The following is a 15,102-nucleotide window of genomic DNA, read 5'->3' as shown; positions in this document are numbered from 1 at the left end:
ATCAACAGTTATCAAGGTTTTGCCAATCTTAATCAGCAAATTTTATTGAAGACCTATTATGTGCCAACTCTTGTACCACTTGGTGGGATCCAAAGACCAATAAGGTAGAATCCTGCTATCTAGTATAGATAAAATTGCTAAATATAGCAAACAAAAAGACAGGACTCCCAGTTAGATAAGGTCTCAGTTTGAGTAGGCACCAGATACAAAATTTGGTCTCCGAATTTTTGTGATGGCCACCCTACCAGTAAAATTTGGGAGACATGCACACATTTGTTTAATTATACATTGTATAAATACACTAGTATCATTAGCTAATATGTTAAGGCAAGAGCCATCTTCATCTTGAGGGAGGCAATGTCTGTGTTGGTTAAGGGCCGGGGTCTGGAGCCAGACACAGCTGGATCTGGATCTGCCCTCCCAGCTGTGTGGTGTAGGCGGGCTGCTTAGCTGCTCGGTGCCTCTGGAAACTGTTGACCACTCTGACCATGCCTCCTAGGGTTGCTGCATGGCTTACACGCTAATGCATTAGAGCACTCGGCACAGTGCTTGGCACATGGTGGTCGCACAGTAAGTTCCATACTGTCTCCAGATCAGTAGGAAAGTTGATAATAAATGATAGTAGGTGTGACAGGTCAGTTAAAACATTTATGACTCCAGCTAACCGTGATCATTCGAAGTACGATCATTTAAACTTCTCTCTTCTCTCTCAGATGTATTAATTGGGCACATTATTTTTTTAACTGTAGTAAAATACAGATGGCATAAAGCTTACTATCTTAACCACTTTTAAATGTACAGTTCAGCAGTGTTAAGTATATTCGCATTGCTGAGCAAACAATCTCCACAACTTTTTTATCCTACCAAACTGAAACTATACCTGTTCAACAATAACTCCCCTTTCCTGCTACCACAGACTCTGGCAACCACTCTTCTACTTTCTGTCTCTATGAGTTTGACTACTTTAGCTACCTCAGATAAGTGGAATCATACATTATTTGTCTTTTAGTGGCTGGCTTATTTCACTGAGCATAATGTCCTCAAGTTTTATCTGTGTTGTAACATGTGACAGGATTTCCTCACTTTTCAAGGCTGAATAATATTTCATTACTAGAAGACTGGTACACAGATTCATGCACCAATTGGGTCCCTCGGCCTGGCCTGTGGGGTTCATGCCGAAACCGGCAGTCCGACAGCTTCTGAGGGGTCCTGGAATGCGAGAGGGCACTCTGCAAAGTTGCTGTCGCTTGGCAGCTCCTGCGTTGAGTGTCTGCCCCCTGGTGGTCAGTGTGTGTCATAGCTGCTGGCCAGTTGGCCAGTCAGCTGGTCACTTAGGCTTTTATATATATAGATTTACAGATACTGCATTTTGCTTATCCATTTATCTGTTAATGGTTACTTGGGTTGCTTCTATCTCTGGCTATTGTGACGAATGCTGCTATCGACATGGGCGTGTGCATGCTATCTTTAACCAGTTAACTGCCATGCATCCAAATGGAAACCATCCCCACCCGCCATGTTATTTTGAATTTAATTTAAAAAATCAATTTGCAATGAATATTGTAAAAATTAATATGTTACTCACAATTCTGGTGTTCTTGAATATTTTCAGCTGAAAATTCGCACAAAAATTATTTTAAAGTTGCTCAGGGCTGCCACTTAGGAAAAACATTTTTTTTAATAAACACACGTGGCGTGTGGGGAAGGTCCACCGCTGTGTCTAAAGTTTTTGGACAAAAGAGACTAGGTCACACATCAAATATGCTAAAAATCATGAGTCCATATTACAGCTGTTTAAAAATATAACTCACCAATCCTCTGAGTCCTAAAGAACCAACTTATTGTTTTGCAAACTGGTAACTAAGAGGAAAGGATGAGTCCTGTGGTCTGCTTTTCCAGTATGAACTGTGTTCCACTACAAGTTTCTCTTTCTAGAAGTGTTTCATCTCAGCTTCTATAAGTGAAGGATAATAGCATTAGATTATCTGTAAATACTTAGTATGCTTCTATAAAAAATAAAAACTTATTTTTGAACACGTAACCATGATTTAATGACCACATTGAAAAATATTTAGTGTCCAAATGTTCGCAAATGAAATCATTTAGGCAAGAATAGTCAATAAGCATAAACCGCATAAAAAGAGACAACCAGATATTATCTGCCTCCTGTTGAAAGTCTACAATATCCGCTTATGAAGTATTCCTGCCAAAACAAGAAAAATTGAACTGAATCTGATCAGGTCTTTAAATCTAACTACCAATTACAGGAGATACTGGAGTCAGAGGAACATATTAATACCACAAGAGTGTTGTTGCAAACTCTAAAATGTGGGAAACTACAAGGCAAACGACCTGATTTCTTTAATAATTAAAAAATCAAGAAACACACACACACACACACACACACACACAAAAAAAAAAAAAAAAAGAACAACAAAAAAAAAACAGGCAGAAGAACCTATACATTAAAGGGATTTATGAGCCCAATCTGTGTGGCTCAGTGGTTGAGCATCGACCTATGAATCAGGAGGTCACAGTTGGATTTCCGGTCAGGGCACATGCCTGAGTTGTGGGCTCGATCCCCAATGTGGGGTGTGCAGGAGGCAGCCAATCAATGATTCTCTCTCATCATTGATGTTTCTAGCTCTCTCCCCCTCTCCCTCCCTCTCTGAAATCTATCTATCTATCTATCTATCTATCTATCTATCTATCTATCTATCTATCTATGGGATTTATGAGACAACTGGGGAAATTTCAATATGAATATTTTTAGTGAAAGTCATCGTATTGTGATTATATAGAAAAACAGTCATACATACACCAAAATATTTACAGATTAAATTATATGCTACCTAGAATTCACTTCAAAATAATGCCCAATTGTGTGTATATGGGGAGAGGCCTGAATGGGTTGTAGATGGCCAAGAGTTGGTAAATGTTGAAGTCGCCCATTGAAAGTTTATTATAGTATTCTTTCTACTTTTGTGTATGTCTGAAATTTTTCTTCAGAAGAGGAAAAATGAATGGTGAATGAAAGGACGAGTGAGCAAACAAACAAATAAACTTTCTGCTGTCCCTCCCTCAAGGTGACAGCCTCCAGGGATGATGGCACCCCCTCCCTGTTCAGAGTCCGGGTTGTTTGTGTGCTCCTTTGCTGAGTAACCTCTCCCACATCACAAAGAGGCTGACGCTGCCAAAAGCCTTGACATTCACTTTTCAATTCTCCTACGTCAGATAGAACAAAAACCTCCACTGATCCAATCACACCAACCTTTAAAAGCAATTAAATACACATTTCAGGAGGCAGAAGCAATCCACAGGTAAATATCATCTGGTCCTTAAATACTGTTTAATATTTTTCTCCCGGGACCTTAAAAAGCATCCCCTGTTTTCATCATGGCTCACTTATATACATATTGCTTTATATACATATTGTTTTCCCTGGGTGTTATATAACATTTTTACTACCAACCTGCCTTGAAATTAGGTCAACATTTACCTTTTAGGGGTTGATTTTTCTCTCTCTTGGGTTCCTCACGCTGTTGGCCTAGTTAGTCTTGGCCGATGCTCTCTGTGCTTTAGCAGAGCTGCAGGGCTCCTGCTGAAGTACTGGCCCTGAAACCACACCGATGACTCCTCGGGCTTCCTCTGCAGGACCTGGAGCCCACTCCCGTCTGCTGTCCCCCTCGTGTTAGAATAAAGAGGGGAAGAGCACATGTTTTGGAGGAGGAAACAAGGTTTTACAATTTTTTTTTTCCCTGATAAAGGGCTAAATCTTGAAAGGGCATTCAAAATTTGAAAATTTTTTTAAATGAAAAGAATGCAAAAGTTGTTACTTTGAGAGACTTTTTAACCTTTCTTTGTTGTGCTGAGAAAAAAAAAGCCCTTGCATGCAATAAAACCACATGAAACACAGAATAGGCAGAGTATAATAATTTCTTTTTAATTGAAGTAAAGTTGCTAGTTTCTAGCCTTTAAATTAAAAAGAAAAATGAGCTTTCAAGTCCTTGTAGAGACTAATTTTATTTTTAAAGCAGCATGCATTGCTTTAATAGAAACCTGCATTGGTTTAACACTTTCCATATTCTAATTGGAGATCCGTCCCTGGGAAATGTTAAAGCATTCCACTGTATTTGAGGTGGGAGTAGAGGCTGGAAAAAAAATACAGATTAACTTAAAAAAAACAACAACACAAGTTTGTTTCTAATTTTATATTTGTCAGTTTTAAGTTTGCTTCCTTTCAGATTCTCTAAACTATGGGTAATATTCATGGTTTTGATACTAATGAGAATCTACTCATTTTAACATGTTGGGAATATTATGTCGTGACTCACCAGTAATTACATCTTTGCTCTGAATGAGTGTCACTGCCATGCTATACTCCCAAATTCCCTTACATTTTATCAATAAAATGAAAATTTATGGAGCAAACAAGTGACAAATCTTAGTTTCAGCAAAGAGGAGTCCCAGTTTTTGAAAAGGAGAATTTTGGCCCTAGCTTGTTTGGCTCAGTGGATAGAGCGTTGGCCTGCGGACTGAAGGGTCCTGGGTTTGATTCCGGTCAAGGGCACATGCCTGGGTTGTGGGCTTGATCCCCAGTGGGGGGCATGCAGGAGGCAGCCGATCAATGATTCTCTCTCATTATTGATGTTTCTCTCTCTCTCTCCCTCTCCCTTCCTCTCTGAAATCAATAAAAATATATTTAAAATATAATAATAATAATAATAAAATAAAAGGAGAATTTGGTAGTATAAGGTGAAATTCCAGAACCTATAACCTTAATATGTTTGGCAAAAATTTCTTGCAAGCATTTAAGAAATGACATAATTACTGGAAGACCATCTGGATCGACTAAGCATGTCATACAAAATTTATCTCATTTGATTTTTTTGAAGTTGACTCTAGGTTGATAGAGTAAAGTGATGCTATAGTTCAGTGTTCTTCATTTCACCAGGCCATTGACATCATCTTTCATGTTATAAGGTGGAGAGATGTGAGGCCTGTGATAAGGAGATTTTAGAGAAATTAAAATAAGTTGCCCCCAGTTTCTAGGGGAATATCACAGGGTGTGGCTCCTGACGCCTCCTAGTGATGTGATGTGAGATTGCACGAGAGTGGGCATGCAGGAGACATTTTGCAAGTCTGCAGATGACACAAAAACAAAGCTGGGAGGGATGTGCATTGTGGTAGAAGAGTTTCAAATGATGGTGACAGCTTGGAACACTGGGCCAAGGCTCACAGGAAGAAAGTAATGAAGATAAATGTAAACTGTTTAAAAATGTACCCGGGCCCTAGCTGGGTTGGCTCAGTGGACAGAGCGTCGACCTGCAAACTGGAGGATCCCGGGTTCAATTCCAGTCAAAGGCACATGCTTGGGTTGCGGGTTCAATCCCCAGTAGGGGGCGTGCAGGAGGCAGCTAATTAATGATTCTCTCTTATCATTGATGTTTCTCTCTTTCTCTCCCTTCCTCTCTGAAATCAATAAAAACATATTAAGAAAAATAAATAAATAAAAATGTAGCCGGGATTTGCTGTAATTAGGGTTGGTAAGACACGCAGAAACGGAAATGGCTAACATTAAGGCAGGAGTTTTTATTATACTCGCAATCCGCTAGAAACAGGCAGGGCCGCCATGCAGGGCCGCACGGGGAAGCGCGGGGTCAAGCGCGGGGTCATTCGGGAAGCAGGGGAGCCAGGGGAAATGCAGACCAAGAGCCTTATCGAGGTTTCCTTGGAAAAGACAAGGAAGGCAGGATGAGCGGGTTTGGATAATTCCAGCGGACTTGGGCACAGAGGCTGTCCCTGCTTGTCTGGTACCTGGCCCGGGGTGGTTAAGATGGAGACCACTGTTGCAGAGTGTAAACTCCCAGGGAAGGAGGTGGTTGGGAGTGTGGGCTCTGGGTTGCCTCCGAAAGGTGCGCTTGCAGGCTAGTTTACTATCTCCAGAGGGTGGTTAGTCCCAAAATGTGCTGTCCCTCCTGAGCCAGCAAGGCCTCACGGTGTCAAAGCATCAGATAGAACAACTAGAGAATGTGGTTATTACATAAATACAATGCACAAACCTCTTGCTGAGGAAAGGACAGGAAGATTAGGCTTAATAATTCATGTACAAAATCGAGGGCTTCGTTTTATCTTATGTTTGGTTAATGAATTAACAGTGCACTACTTTGCTCTACGTATAGCAACTTATTATCTGTCAGATCTCTGCTCTTTTGAAAAAAAATATTTTTTTTTATTGATTTCAGAGAGGAAGGGAGAGGAAGAGAGAGATAGAAAGAAATATCAATGATGAGAGAGAATCATTGATTGGCTGCCTCCTGCACGCCCCCTACTGGGGATTGAACCTGCAACTCGGGCATGTGCCCTGACTGGGAATCGAACCATGCCCTCCTGGTTCACAAGTCAATGCTCAACCACTGAGCCACGCCGGCCGGGCAAGTCTCTGCTCTTAAGTCACCTCCTCAGGGAGGTCCTCCCTGACCACCCTGTCCAACACTGCTCTCCATTCCCAGTCAGTCCCTATGACATTTGACTGTTTCATGTCCTCCTGGCACTTATTCTCTCCCCACTACCCTCTCCAGCCTGTATGTTCACCACTGCTGTTCCCTCTGTTTGGAGTGCTGTTCCCCACAGGATCATGTAGCCTGTCTCCTCCCTCGTTTAGGTCTCTGCTCTGATATCACTCAGCAGGAAAGCATTCCTTGACCACCCCAATCTAAAACTGCCCCCATTCCCTGTCCTCTCACCCTGCTTTATTTTTCTTGTTGGCACTTACCACCAACTGATATGTTAATATTTATTAATTTCCTGACTTGTTGTTGACCCCCAACTGTCTGTAACAGAATGAAACCCCCATAAAGCAGTGATTTTTTTCATTCCATTCCTGATTTGAGGAAGCCCTCCCAAAGATGCCTGGGTGAAATGATATGTCTGGGATTTGCTTTAAAGACATTATTGAGCCCGGCCGGCATGGCTCAGTGGTTGAAGCATCATCCTATGAACCAGGAGGCCACAGTTCGATTCCCTGTCAGGGCACATGCCGGGGTGAGGGCTCGATCTCCAGTAGGGGGAGTGCCGGAAGCAGCTGATCAATGATTCTCACCATTGATGTTTCTATCTCTCTCTCCCTCTCCCTTCCTCTCTGAATCAATAATATATATATAGACATTAGCAAATTAAAAATATGCTGCCATAGTCAAGAGTACCAGGAACTCAATTGAGACGTTATCTAATACAAACTGTATGTTTGAGTTAACATTATTGTCACATAACAAAGACAGGTTATCCTGTGATAACTACTGTAGGTATTTTACTCACATGTATCCTCTAAATTTACCATGAAAAATTTCAAACAAAATTAGAAATAATAGTAGAATAAATTCCCATAAAACAAAGCCTACATTAAGTTATCATCAAGATTTTTGTCATATTTGCTTCCTCTTTTCCCACTTACTGTAATATTTTACAATGCATTTCACATTTCAGATTTCATGTCATTTTACTCCTACATTATTCATAATGTGTCTCTAAAAATTATAGGCATTTTCTACATAACCACAAGGCCATTTATCACACCTCATAAAATTAACAATAATTCTTGGAATCACAATACCCAGAGAATAATAAAAATTCCCTGATTGTCTCAAAAAGTCTTTCTGCAATTTTTTTTGTTAGAATTGGGATTTAAACAAATTTCACACATGTTCTTTTGTTCTGTCTCTTCAGTCTTTTCAAATCTAAAATCAAATCCCTTTATTTCTTTTACATGCCATTTGTTGCATAATATGTTTTTTTTCCCCCCTAAACTCAGTGTTTATTTCAGAAATGCAGATGAGGACAAAGGGGGGAACAAGAAGGACACTTGCATGTACAGTGGAGATACAGTCTGGTTAGGAACTCTTAGAAACACGGAATGAGGGAGTAAGGAGCTCACCGGTTTCTTGCGTGGAGATCGCTGGGTGGGACCTTGATTGACTTACAGTCTGCTTCCTGCTTCTCCAAGATAATAATGACATTAAATGAGTGTGCTTTCCAGGTGCTGGTGGCGCTCTCTGTCTCCGGAGCATTTAGTTCAGTGCCTGCTGCAGAGGAGGCTCTCTGGGAGCTGAAAAGTCAAACGATGTTATCAGTAGACGCTGTAAAACAATACACTCGCATTTTGTCTTAACACGGAATATAGTTGTCAGAATTTAATCATGAGGGGTGGTGAAGAGAACATGTTTCCAGTCTCAGGTTTGCTGGTTTGGGTTGTGGGCCTTTGGGCAAATCCACCATCTTCCAAGGCCTCAGTTTCCTCATTCATAAGATTTTATAAAAATAAATTTTGAAGTGCTTACTATCTTTGGTGTAAATTTTTAAATGAAACACCATTTTGTATAATATGGGGTTTCATTTTGTATAATATATATTTTTTTAAATATATTTTATTGATTTTTTACAGAGAGGAAGGGAGAGGGATAGTGAGTTAGAAACATCGATGAGAGAGAAACATCGATCAGCTGCCTCCTGCACACCTCCTACTGGGGATGTGCCCGCAACCAAGGTACATGCCCTTGACCGGAATCGAACCTGGGACCTTTCAGTCCGCAGGCCGATGCTCTATCCACTGAGCCAAACGGGTTAGGGCTTTGTATAATATTTTTAAAACGTTTTTTTTTTAATTTATTTCAGAAAGGAAGGGAGAGGGGAGAGAGAGAGATAAAAACATCAATGATGAGAGACAATCATTGACCAGCTGACTCATGCATGTCCCCTACTGGGGACTGAGCCCACAACCCAGGCATGTGCCTTTGACCAGAATCAAACCCGGGACCCTTCAGTCCGCAGGCCAACACTCTATCCACTGAACCAAACCAGCGAGGGTGGAAAATGCTGTCTTTAGACATCAGGTGTAGTAGCACAGGCACATAAACAGACCAGTAATCAAGTTAGAAACCTGCATTTTGTTAGTTAAATCTTCGTATTTGTCCTCACTCTGTCCCTTTGGCATTTAGTGAAGAAATGTACAGGCTGCAGCATGCGGTGAAAAGAGGAGACAGTAGCAGGGGTGGGCCATGTCTAGCACACTAATTAGGACTCTGGTGACAATAAGTAGCACAAACCGGCTCTGCCTCGCCGACCCCAGGACCGTCACTGGAGCACTGCCAGGAATGCGAAGGCCCTACAGCTGGGCTCGAGGTGGAACCAGGGCCCCCGAGCAATGGGCAGGCCCAGAACGCCTTCTGTTTTGGGTGGAATTGTGTACCCCCAAAAGGTGTGTTGAAGCCCTAACCCCTGGTACCTGTGAACATGACCTTGCTTGGAAATAGGGTCTTTGCAGGTGTAATCAAGTTGAGATGAAGCCATCCTGGCGTAGGATGGGCCCTCATCCAATCGGACGGGGTCCTCTTTGGAAGGGAAGAAGAGACACAGACAGACAGAGGGAAGAACGCCATGTGAAGACGGAGGTAGAGACTGGAGGGATGTGTTTGCAAACCAAGGAGCACAAGGATGGCCGGCAACGCCAGGAGCAAAGATAAAGGCGTGGAGCAGACCCTCCCAGGATCCTTCAGAGGGAGTATTGCTTTCAGGCCTCGAGCCTCCAGGCTGTGAGAGAACACATTTCTGACATTTGAAGCCATCCAGTCTAAGGCACCCGGTGATGGCAGCCCTGGGAAACGAACCCACCCTCTGCCTCGTTCCCTCTGCCTCCCGCTGAGTATCTGCACCGCTCCTCTTTCATACGCACACTAACGGCTTCTGTTTCCCGGCTCCTATGGTAGAAAACAGTTGTCAACAACAACTTCCATGTTTACACGACATTGCAATAGCGATACAGAGAGAGAGACTAAACAGTTTCTTTTTTTGTTTTTTTTTTTTTTTAATCCTTACCTGAGGATATTTTTCCATTGATTTTTAGGGAGAGTGGAAGAGAGAGGGAAAATCAGAGAGAAACATCGATGTGAGAGAAACACATCAATTGGTTGCCTCCTGCACGAACCCCAACCAGGGCCCGGGCCGAGGAGGAGCCTGCAATCAATTACGTGCCCTTGACCAGAATCAAACCTGGGACCCTTTGGTCTGCAGGCCAACACTCTATCCACTGAGCCGGCTAGGGCTAAACATTTTTTTTACATCCCCGTTCCAAATTGTCAGGGAAGGGATGTTACCAGCCTTGGGAGCTTGTGGTTCCCCAAGATAGAAATCAAGAGGAAAGCCCAGAGAAATTTCCAGACAGGTTTTATTAAGCTTATGCTTGAGCACAAGGGAGGCAGCACAGAGGAAAGGAAGGTAGGTTCTCTGGCTGGGGCGGGGCGGGGGCGGGGGGCGCTGGCTCTACTGGGCTGCTTTTATAGTCTGGGGACAGGCAGGCTTTTGAGAAAAGGCGGGCTTTTTGAAAAAAGCAGGCTTGCAGGATTTCCCATTTCAGGGTGGGGTGACTTCTTTTTCCATCTGCACTGCCGGGTAAGGATGCTTACACCTGTGCAGTGGGGACAAGAGGGTGCACTGCTCATTGCCCTGGAAAGGTGTAGCAGTCAAGCCTTGATCAACTGCGCCTGTGGCTCAGTAGGTTAAGCGGGCAGTAAGAAGGGAGAGAATCAGCTGCTTCTGTGCTTCCGAGCAGGGAATGGAGGGGTGGTGACATGTTTGTTTCCCTTCTAGCCACTGATTTTAACGTGGCCTCCTGGCCACTCGGTGTTTTCCATTTCCAGGTCCACGTGCCTGTGCTGTCTCAGGGACACCTGGTCCGTCTCGGATTGAGTACCCATCCCAGGCCCCCTCAGAGGCTGCCTGGGTGGGATGATGTAGGGTTACATCTATGGGGGAGGCAGGCTGATGCTCAAATAATAAAACAGAAGTCCACTAGGTAGGTTCAACAGAGAAGGAGGGGCAAGAGCAAAGCTGGCGGAAGTCCGTGACGTGAGAAAACTCCAAGGGAAAGGGAATGTTGGGGAGACAGAGATATGTGGCCACGTCAGCTCCCACTTCCCGGCAGGATATTCTCCTGGGTATTTGGGTTTGTCTTTTCTTCTTTTCTTTTCTCTTTTCTTTTCTTTTCTTTTCTTTTCTTTTCTTTTCTTTTCTTTTCTTTTCTTTTCTTTTTTCTTTTCTTTTCTTTTCTTCTTTCTTTCTTTCTTTCTTTCTTTCTTTCTTTCTTTCTTTCTTTCTTTCTTTCTTTCTCCTTCCTTCCTTCCTTCCTTCCTTCCTTCCTTCCTTCCTTCCTTCCTTCCTTCCTTCCTTCCTTCCTTTATCTTAAAGAAAAATGTTTCTTTTGCTTAAATGCTTTAGTTGTGTGGTTTTATTTAATCCTCCCAAAAGCCATGTAAAGAAGCAATTCTCATCGCCACAAATGCAGAAACAAAGGCTATAAAAAATGAAGTTAGATGTTCAAGGTTACATTGCCAGTATGTAACCGAGTCAAGATAGCACATAAACATAAGAGACATCTGGCCAGTGATGGGAGAGTTGGACAGCATACATTTTATGGTCTACTAAACTCAAAAAATTCTAGGAATGTTGATTCATAGCAATACTATCAGTACTCTTATGCAATATATTTGTTATAAGTACCTTAAAGTATTTCTCACTCACAGCAATGCTAACAATACTCTCATGTAATATCTTTTTTAAAATTAGGACCTTGAAGCACTTCTCATATATTTCCATTTGATTTTATATATTATCCTAAGATATTTTGATATAATATAAAAATATTTTTAAAAGACAAAATAATGTTTATGTTCCAATCTAATCTTTTAGTTACCATTGGTTTTAATGGATATGTATTTCTTTAAAATATTTCTACTATTCCTTCTTTTAAATAACAAAATATTAAACTGCAATATATTAGCGAGTACTTATTTTAGAGATGCCACTCACCACTTCTACCAAGGCACAGAAATGTCTTACTTTCTTCCAAAAAGGATTGTTGGGTTGAGGTCAGATTCTGGATTTTGTTTTTCCACCATTGACTTTGTAATGTCTATTTTGTTCCCACGTCATTCTCTTTGGCTCTTTTCTCATAATTCTCAGAGACTTAGGTTTTCTTTAGGTGAGAGTCCTCAAGTGTAGTTTTCTGAGCAAAGCGGCGTCTCGATTTCACCGCCCCTATTCTGTGTTTCAGCGCCTTGATCCTCCGATGCTGTGCAGATGTCGAAGTCTCAGCCATCCATCAATGGGTTTTCCTTTGGCCCAATCACAGAGACCCAAAGGAGTGGGTTTGGACCTCGTGGGTTTTGGCCTCCCTAGTTTCTTAGTCAGAGTTTGCTCCTGAGGATGGGGGTGGGGGAAGTGTTGAGGAAGAAGTTGGAAAATGGGGGTGCCTCTACAGCAGGCTTTACCTAGTTTTCTCTTAGTCATTCAACCTCATCTCATCTTCCCCCTGTGGGAATTATTTTCCTTGAAGAGTCTCCTCTCCTCCCTCTCCATCTGGTCCATTAGACGGATTCACATTTCTTGTATTAACATGACTTTGATTCCAGTATTGCTGAAAATACTCTGGCTTTATTTTGCTGAGAGAGCATCTGTCTCTCCTCCCCACAACACACTCTCCTGGGTTATTATTTTGGGCTAATTGACAATAAATTGTGTTACTCCCAAACCAACCCTTTGTAATCCCTTGAGGTTTAGGGCAATAGAGAAGACTCAGTTTACTCCTCATGAAAACACTATAAAATGGAAGTCACATAAAATGTAATCAGATGAACTCTATCACTGCAACATCCATAAGTCAATGTAGTTTGAATCCAGTTCCCCAGGATTTAGGTAATAGAAGAGTAAGGCAAATACAATAAAAGGAGTTTGATTTTAATAACTTTCCCCCACACACAAAAAAGGAAATTTTCATTCGAGGTAGGTTATCATTCATGGTTAAAAGAGACCGCTCTAAGGACAAACTTTAACTGATATACCATCAAATGCAGTTAGAAGGCAATGTAAAGAACATTAAGTAGATAATAACTATATATAATAATAAAAGTGTAATATGCTAATTAGACCAGACAGCCGAACAACCTTCTCGACGTCCTTCCGGACGAAGCTGCTGTGGCAGGGGCCAAGGCAGAAGTGGTTAGGGGCGATCAGGCAGGCAGGCAGAGTGGTAAGAGGTGATCAGGCAGGCAGGTGAGCGGTTAGGGGCAATCAGGCAGTCAGGCAAGCGGTTAGGAGCCATCGGTCCTGGATTGGGAGAGGGATGTCTGACTTCTGGTTTAGGCATGATCCCACAGGGATCCCTGTGGGATCAGGCCTAAACTGGCAGTCGGACATCTCCCGAGGGGTCCGGATTGCAAGAGGGCGCAGGCCGGGCTGAGGCCCCCCCGCCCCCACCCAGTGCGAATTTTGTGCACTGGGCCTCTAGTTGTTTTATATTAGAAAACACCCCAGAAGCCTCAGGAAGACAGAAAAGAGAGTTCAAATGTCCTCAGAATCTCAGCAGCAAGGGTTGGGGTGCTGCAAGATGTCACTAATGCCACAAGTATTTGAGCAAAGAGTATTGAGAATAGCACTTCTGGAATAAACGCTGCCGGGACCGTCTTTCCCACTCCCTGCCAAGCCCGATACCTGTTTCCTACCCCTTCAGGCCCCAGCTTAGTGCACCCTCCTCCCCGGAGGCTCCCGATGCCCTGGGCCTCTGGGGGCCCCTGCCTCCCGGGCCCCCGTCCCACCTTCACGGCACTTCCCTGGCAGTTTCTCGTGCTTGCGGCCAGCCAGTGCGCCTCCCTGGCTGCACTGCCAGCTCCTCCTGGGCAGGGGCCGCCTGGCACACAGCCTGGCGCACCATGTGCTCGCAGGTGCTTGAGGTATAAATGGACGGTGGACATCTCTTTGAAGATATTCAGATTTTCAAAAGCCAACCCCCCAATTATGTTTAATGTTCTATGGCAACAGGGGAAAGAGAGGAAGTGCTTTGAAAGGAAATGAGAAAAGAGTGAGGGATTTCCTCCAAACGAAGAAGGAAAGAGGGGTCTGTGGTCCTGCAGGCAGCAGAGCCCGGCCTCACCTGTGGTCCCACGAAGAGGGCAGGGGAGTCCCAGAGCTATTGCACCGACCCAACGTGCAGCCCACGGCAGTGACGTGGTCCCCAGAAGGTCTCCCTGATACCTTGGTGCTATGTGAGCTGCTGGGACTCTGCTGTCCTATAAGAGGTGCAGGGGCGGGACTGAGGTCAGCTCCCCAATGACTGAGGGTGAGCTCTTCCTGCCAGGTGGGATGGAGTTTGGAATAGAAATTGATTTAAGTGGTACTTTTGAATGGCCGGATTTGGAAACAAATATAGAGTTGTTTCCACCATGGAAAGAAATCAAAGTCTACTCATTCCACTATGGAAAATAAAATCAAAGTCGCCAGTTAATTACAGTATGAATCTGTTTTGATGACTAATTTGTGAGAGCTGAAGAAAAACGTAGGAGTAATCAGCATCAAATTACGTTAAGATGGTCAATGAGATCATTTTGAGGCGATGGGTGGTGGAAAGTTCTTTAGGTGACTGGATCATAAAAACTGGAATGGAAGAATTAGTGAGAAAAATTAGAGGTTTTCCCTTGGAAATGTTTTAAAATAAAAAAGACGGATAGCCTCTGTCTAGCAAGGAGCCTGGGGGTTGACTAGATGACATTAGAAAGTCCTTATTAGGTCTCTAGTTTACATCAAAAGAAACCAAATAAGAAAATAAATGCACATAAAGTCAGAAAAGGCTTCGGGGAAATAGTTAAGTGTAAACCAGAAATTTACTTCTTTTAGGTTGTGGGAAAATGCTAAAAGTGTAAAGGTTTTATTTGTAGAAGCATAATTTCAAATTTTGGACAATTAGTTCAGTTTGGAGTACCTTAATGCAAGTAAAATGGGAAAAGTATGAAATGGTAGTTTAATTATGGCTAATGATGGTTTAATTGCACATCAATACCCATAAGAAAAGAACTTTGTAGGAATATTGGTAGAAAGACTTCTACAATTATAATGTAATTTTGAGCTGTGCATCCTAATTCCTCCTTTCTGTCACATTTCATTCATAGGCTATGCTTTGTATAGAGCAGTAAGCATTCAATTAATAGTATAGGAATGAATGAATGATGGTGTGTAATGACCACTTGGGTATGTAAATAGTGTGAGTCCCTTTTGTCAAGG

General features: G+C 42.7%; 1 long non-coding RNA gene across 2 annotated transcripts in view; it reads right to left on the bottom strand.

The window, feature by feature from the left end:
• Positions 1–15,102, bottom strand: part of LOC307104539 — a 32,126-nt gene that overhangs the window by 7,252 nt on the left and 9,772 nt on the right. The window contains exons 2-5 of one of the 2 annotated variants that reach the window (XR_013813897.1): positions 7,934–8,104; positions 3,500–5,730; positions 1,812–1,954; positions 1,586–1,720 (exon numbers count right to left, since the gene is read on the bottom strand). This is a non-coding gene — a long non-coding RNA (uncharacterized lncRNA). Of the gene's footprint in view, positions 1–1,585; positions 1,721–1,811; positions 1,955–3,499; positions 7,122–7,933; positions 8,105–15,102 lie in introns of those variants that run through there. The other variant, XR_013813898.1, reaches the window with a different exon arrangement.

This window comes from Cnephaeus nilssonii (assembly GCF_951640355.1).
Source record: "Cnephaeus nilssonii genome assembly, chromosome: 8".
Lineage (NCBI taxonomy): Eukaryota > Metazoa > Chordata > Mammalia > Chiroptera > Vespertilionidae > Cnephaeus > Cnephaeus nilssonii.
The sequence above is the reverse complement of the archived record's forward strand: the minus strand, read 5'-3'. Positions and strand labels throughout refer to the sequence as shown.